Source organism: Palaemon carinicauda, chromosome 17 (assembly GCF_036898095.1).
Source record: "Palaemon carinicauda isolate YSFRI2023 chromosome 17, ASM3689809v2, whole genome shotgun sequence".
Taxonomy (NCBI): Eukaryota; Metazoa; Arthropoda; class Malacostraca; order Decapoda; family Palaemonidae; genus Palaemon; species Palaemon carinicauda.
Genome location: NC_090741.1, coordinates 124,210 through 131,707, shown reverse-complemented (window position 1 = coordinate 131,707; position 7,498 = coordinate 124,210). Strand labels below are relative to the sequence as shown.

Genomic DNA, 7,498 nt, shown 5'->3' with positions numbered 1-7,498 from the left:
CTTGTCAGTAGATGGTCATTTAAACGCAAAACGCATCACAGACCCATCTGTACAATTACAAGAAGCTAAAAGTTTCATAGATTTTGCTAAAGGAGATGCAAGGGGAGTCTCTTTTCAAGAGGCAGTTACATGGGACGATTTCAAAGTTAGGCTAAGTGCAATCTATGGCGGTGAGGAAGCTTTAGACGTAGTTTTGACATTAAGAAATACACTTAATCAAGCCTCTATGACTCACCTTAATGTTATAGAACGGGCGCCTCTCATTGCCGACCGGCTGAATGAATATCAGGATATTTTAGGTAATTCCACATGGGTTACAAGAGATAACATCACCGTGAAAGATTGCTTACGGCTAATGTATTTAACTTGCAGGACAATTATGTTGCCAGCAGCTTTAGTGCGGTGTTTTCATAAAAAGCCAACGGCCGAAAGTACGGAACTAGATGTATATAAACAGATAAAGAAACACATGTCTAAGTGTACTGACCTTGATCCCTTGCTTACTCAAGTATTTGGAAAAAGTGAAACTAATCCACAACAAGTCAACGTAGTTAATAATAATCAAGCCGCAGGGATGACTTGTTATAATTGCAAACGTCAAGGTCACTCAATTGCAGACTGTAGGACGTGATTTTGTTCGATTCATAACAGTTCAACCCATTCGTATAGTCGATGCTTCTCGCGTAATCAACAACAGAATCCTAGAAACACGCAGACAGTTCCCTATGAAAATAAAAAAAAAAATCCTCAGTTTAATAAAAAGAAACAGGCGAACGGCAATGTAGTTCAAAATCAAAAACAAACGAATAGTGCTTCAAGTAACTCTGTTCCTGGGCCATCTAGCCAGAACTTGCAAGGTCAGACAAATTTTCAGATTGTGTAAAGCAAAGCAAATACCACATAGTTAACTCCAATGGGGCAAAGAGTGATGTTGGGTCATTCATATCAACATATTTTGTATCAAATAATCCATTTAATAAATTATCAGATCATTGTGAGGCAATAGATTTTCCTATGAAACACACGGCCGAATCCAATAAATCAGTGCAGGTTCCCGTAGATTTGCAACAAATTCACGCAATAAGAAGCCAAAATGAGTTACGACTAACATTATATGATGTAAATTTAGAACACCGATCCTTCATATTATTTTTTGACTCTGGTAGTCCACGTAATATCATGGATTTGAGGACTCATCACTTGTTATTTTCGAACTTCCCTATAGAGAAGTCCGGAGTAAGGCTCTCGGGTATAGGAAATAATGAATTGAATGTAATAGGAGTAACTCATGTTCAGTACAAGATCGGTAATCGCATGTTTGTCGATACCTTTATCGTTGTACAAAACATTGATATGTATCCAGCTGTAATTATAGGATACCCGTGTATGGGCACTCAAAACATTATCTTAGCCCCTGCCAAACACGGCGTGTATATCAAAGGAAAATTCTCTAAGTCTTCTAAAACCTCAAAATCAGTTTTGGATAAAAAGGAGACGACAAATAAAACAGTAACATGCGTTGAAGAACCAATCACTTGTCTCATGAATCAAGAAATAATATACGCGACCCAACAGAATTCTCGTTCACCCGTAATATCATCTTGCACGCAATCTATCGAGCCGAACGTAACTTCGAATATATTAGTGCGAGTAAAGAAAACTTTGCCGGGATCTGAAATATTAATCCTTTCCAACACTTTGAAAACTAACAGATTGTCCGTCAAACAAGCTATTTATACAGTCGGCTCACAACAACAATGTAATATTGAAGTCTGTAATCATTTGAATACCGCTTTAGTAATTCACAAAAATCAATATATCTTGGATGTGGAAGTTTATAAACATCGCATTCTTACCATCGCTGAGATCAGTCACGCTCAATCAGTTACTGATGAATCCCTTTTGCAATCTATAAAAAATAAAATCAATAAAGACATTCAAGAAGAAGAAATTCAGCAGAAATTTTTTAATCTTTTAAATAAATATCATGATGTTTTCTCCACTACGGATGGATCCTTAGGTAAAATGGATGTCATAGAACACCAAATAAGGCTAAAAGACAAGAAGAAGAATATCTATGTACCCTCGTACAGACTCCCTATGAAATTCCAGAATGAGATAAATGATGAAGTAGGTAAAATGCTAGAAGAAGGAGTCATTAGGAAATCGAACAGCCCTTATAATTTTCCATTAATAGTTGTACCGAAAAAAGATCGAACATGGCGTATCTGAGCAGACTTCCGTTGCTTAAATGAGGAAACGATCCCTGATTAATCCCCAGTGCCATGTACTGACGATATTTTATCTTTGCTAGGTCAGAACAAATATTTTACCAGTTTGGACTTACTTAAAGGCTTTCACCATTAGAAGAAGATAGTATCCCATACACTGCCTTCAGCACAGCCAGGGGACATTATGAATTTTTGCGTATGCCTTTTGGTTTACGTTGTGCTCCCATAACATTTACTAGAATGATCAACATAGTGTTTGGAGACTTATTAGGGGACATATTGCATGCCTATATGGACGACCTTGTAATCTTTTCTAATACCTTAGAAGAACATTTACGTAAACTGGAGCTAGTGCTACAGAGACTAAGACAGCATAATTTAAGGGAAAGATTAGTAAGTGTTAATTCTTCAAAAAAGAATTAGTCTATTTAGGTTTTACGGTGTTTAGTCAAGGTCTTAAAGTAGTCCACGATAAGGTGTCGGCTATCCGTAACTTTCCGATCCCTACTAATGTCAAGGGAATACAGCAATTTCAGGGGTGTAGTGGATATTACAGGCGTTTTATACACAGTTATTCAATAATAGCCGCTCCCTTAACTGATCTTACGAAGAAGGGCATAGATTTCATATGGTCTGAGCAGTATCAACAGGCATTTGATACCTTGAAAGAGGAACTGTGTAGTTCTCCTATCTTAAAATTTCCTGACTTCGGTAAGGAATTCTTCATTGCAACAGACGCCTCAGACCTAGGAGTAGGTGGGTTATTGCTTCAGGAATATGACAAACAGTTTTTCCCGATAGCTTTTTATTCACGTAAACTGAGACCTTCCGAAAGTAAATATGCAGTAATAGACAAGGAAGGGCTAGCTATTGTTAATTCACTAGCGCATTTTAAGTTCATAATATACGGTTATCCCGTCAAGGTTCTTATTGATCATAAACCCCTAACCGACTTCTTTAAAGGCTTTAGTCACAGCCCCAAATGAATTCGGTGGCATTTGATCATCCAAGATTTTGGCGCGAGGATCGGGTATTTAGCTGGGAAAGCAAATATCATTGCTGATGCACTATCACGCAACCCTGTATCATCTTGTACGGAGCCATTAGCTGAATTAATAGATATATCAACATCCATGTCAATTGTTAAAACTGTATCTGAACAGGAAGATCTGGTCTGGAGCGCTGAACTAATACAGACTGAACAAAGAAAAGATCAGCAATTAAAAAAATCATAAATGCTTTGAACGGAAATCCTAAGGAAAAGGAATATATAAAGTATACGCAGCAGAATTATATAATCAAAGATAATATCCATGACAAGGAAAACCAGCAATACACCACAGGTGACTAACGACCACGTAGTGGTACCAATCTTACTTATACCCAATGTCCTAAATTGGTTGCATGCAAATCCATTGCATGACCACCCGGGGTTTTCCATAATGTCACAGAAAGCCAAATTATTGTTTTATTGGCATACGATGCATATAATTTAGATATAAAAAAGCACATAGCTAATTGTCACACTTGTCAGGAAAACAAAGGGTACACGAAAACACCTGTCAGCCTAGGGGCTTATCCTGTGTCCAATCAACACTTTGAAAGAGTACATTTAGATTTATTAACAGGGTCTTCCGAGTCAGACAAAGGCAATAAGCACCTTTTAGTAATTATAGATACTTTGACTCGATATACAGAACTGATAGCGCTTAAAACTAAAACCGCGATCGAATATGCAAGGAAGTTTTACGAATGTTACATTTGTAAACATGGAATTCCACACATGATAATCTCTGACTCGGGTGGAGAATTCAATAATCATTTCCTTAACTCATTGTGTGAATTCCTTGGCATAAAGAAAATCAATACCATGATCTGTCACCCAGAGTCGAATGGGCTATTGGAAAGAGCGAATAAGAAAGTTTTAAACATTAAGAGTTGCACCATGGGGATCACACCCCAACTGGGATATTGCCATACCTCTGGTACTAAGTACTCTGAATCACTCATATCATGTATCTATTAAAATGTCACCGCACGAGGCACTGTACGGTACCCCAGCTAGAATGCCTTTCCATATATTAACGCCTAAAACTAATTTATCAAATCCTTTAAAGGATGTTATGAATGCAAGCATAAGTCGTTATGATATCCTTCAAAAGAATCTAAAAGAATCACAAATCATAATGAAAAGGAATCATGATAAAATAGCAAAGCCAATTAAAACATATACCATGGGTGATAAGGTATACATATAAGTATACGTACGCAAAGGACTCAATTACAAACTGACACCTAAGTTTGAAGGTCTGTTTAACATTTTAGAAACATTAACGGCCAAAAGATTTAGAGTTCAAAACGTATCCCAACCCACTGATGAGAGAATTGTACCATTGGCTCACATAAGAAATTAGAATAAGAGAGAAGGAAGTGAGGGAAATTTTTGTATCTATGAAACTTGTATCATAATTGTGTGTAAAAATATTTTTTTACATCATGAGTAATTACATATATTTTTCTCATTGCAGGTTTCCAAAATGAAGTCTTTATTGTTAGGAGGGATAGTGTTCGTTCAGACATTTTTTTCTTGTGGGAAGAGCCCTAAAACTAAAATTATAGATTTTAAATATGGCACTATTGTAGAGAGAACAGAAGACGTTTTCTTTACAGCAAGCAATATAGTTATAGAAGTAAATATGCAAGCGATTTTCCTCGCAGAGGATGACGTCACTAACTTAAAAAGTGACCTGCCAAGGTTCGCTGCTTCATTAAATGAAATGCATCGACGTTATTTTTCTTATAATACAGAGAGTTTGCTTGCACCAACATTAAGCATTGCAGAAATGCTATCATACAACTTGCAAAATAAAACTGACGAGTCAGAAGCTCTGGCTCGCAACCTACTGACTTGGACTGTGCAACACAGTAACCTTGAAATACGTAACCTGTTTATTGTTGCTGCACTAAACATCTTTGGATCTGTTGCAAGTTTAGGCTTAGGAATTTCAAATCGTCTTAAAATCAGTAATCAAAATTAGAATATTGAGTTTTTAGAACATGAAAACGAACTAGTTTTATCAGAACTGAGGAATCAATTATCATCAATTAATCAAATGAGGGGTTTGGTGAACGAACATTCTAGTAAAATCAGTCAGATTTTGGAAGAACAAAACTTGCTGGCAACGTTAACGTATTATAATTCAAAAATAGATCATATCCATACTAAAATTTCACATTTTATTGAGAAATCAAAAGACTATGTGGAAGCTATTACGTTAGCAACTAAGGGTGTTTTATCACCACATCTTTTGCCAATTAAAGACCTAACGTTAATTTTGGAGAACGGACGGAAGAAAATGGGTTATGTTCCTTTGTTGAACGCCCATAAGTTAGAATTTTACTATAGCTCAATATCAGTAAGCGTTGAAAATTACAGGATCATGATTGCACTTCCCTTTGATTCTTCTGATGCCTAGCAAGCATTCAAAATATCACCATTCCCAACTTTCATGACGAATAACTCAAGTCCAGTAATATCCAGTTTGAGAGGACACGTTTTGATTTCCCCTGATAAGGAAACATATACGGTCATTAGAGACTTAGATAAATTAACTCACTGTTCAGAAGCCAAGAATAATAAAGTATGTACAGCTGACTCCTTTGAATTCCATCATATATCAATGGATTATTGCGAATTAGGTATAGTGATAAACGGTTCTCTCTCCCATACACATAAAGATTGTGTGAAAAAACTTTATCCTTTTGACGATAATAAGTGCAATTACAGATTGAACAACGGCTCGTGGATACGATACCACAAGGCCGGCTTCAATGTATCATGCCCGGATGGATCCACGACCCACTCCCAGGTCTTCGTTGTAGTTGACGGTTGCATCGGGACGTCCATGAATTACACCGTCCAAGGAATTAACACTATCATCAGGGAATGGGCCTACTTCGCGAATTTCACGTGAACCACTACAATCCCATCCTTACCTCTCCCATACAACGCACGGGTAGCTAAACGGTTGACGAAACTAGCAAAGATGGACCATCCGTCACCGACTTATGCGGGGGGAATTTTCGTTTCTACGTGTCGCTGGCATCAATCAGCGTTACGGTGGTGATTCTTATCGCCGTTAACATCCTTGCTTGGCGTAGGTTGAGGCAAAAACAGGTGGAGCTCCAGAGGAACGTTTTGCCACGTCCAGACAACACTCCTATTGCATTGAAAGCATTTGCATTTAGAGCCGTTTGAAAATGGCCTTTTCACTTGACTCCGGGTGGGGAGGGGGGGTAACATTGTCTGGAACTAAAAAGTGTGTGAAAAGCGGTCAGTACGTTAGTAATATGTAGTTGAAGAGACTCCAGGACATTGCATTATATATATAAACAGTTAAAAAGTATTTTTTTGAGCACCTAATAAAATATTGTAGCCCTATATGTTAAAAAAAAGTATCTTTTGGGTACCTAATGAAATATCTAAGCCATATATATATATATATATATATATATGAAACTATGGTACGTGTACGTACCAGGAATTTTTATCTTGTGCACATTAATATCAAATTTGATGTATTTATATCTTTACCAAGGTCACAAATATTCTTAATCAGTTACTAATGAACAATCATATCAGTTTTGATATAGTTATATCTTTACCAAGGTAACAAATGTTCTTATTCAGTTACTAATGACCAATAATATCTGTTATGATATATCTGTATCTTTAACAAAGGTAACAACTATTCTTTAACAAGTTACCAATTCGTATGTACGTGTTTATTTTTTTTAGGTACCTCATAATCATTTGCTAGCAATATGCCATATACAGCATACATGGATCTGTATTTTCTATGCATTTTTCTTTGTTTTTTACTATGTATGTTATGTATGTATTTTTTTTACATATACCTTTTTTTGCATATTTATCCTTAATCACTTGTTTATGGTTATGACTAAAATATATATCCAGTCACACTCCTACGAACCATATTTTAATGTAACTTTTAATGTTCAATGCTTGAAGGTAGCTGTCCGAGCTAATGTAATATATACATTTATAAACCCATGACACAAAGGATCATTGGAGAGTTGGGAGTGTGACAACAGCCATAATAGGATGTGAAAATAGACTAAGCTGAAGCATTGCATAAGTAAACATTTATTTGTCTTGTAAACATGTCACAAGCCTCCCGTGAGAAACACTTGACCTATTGATCCCTACCGGAATCACCTGACTTCCAGAGATGAGGCTACGAGAT

General features: G+C 36.5%; 1 pseudogene; it reads left to right on the top strand.

The window, feature by feature from the left end:
- LOC137655985 (uncharacterized) overlaps window positions 1-6,904 on the top strand; it is a 7,140-nt pseudogene extending 236 nt beyond the window's left edge.
- The last annotated feature ends 594 nt before the right edge of the window (window positions 6,905-7,498 follow it).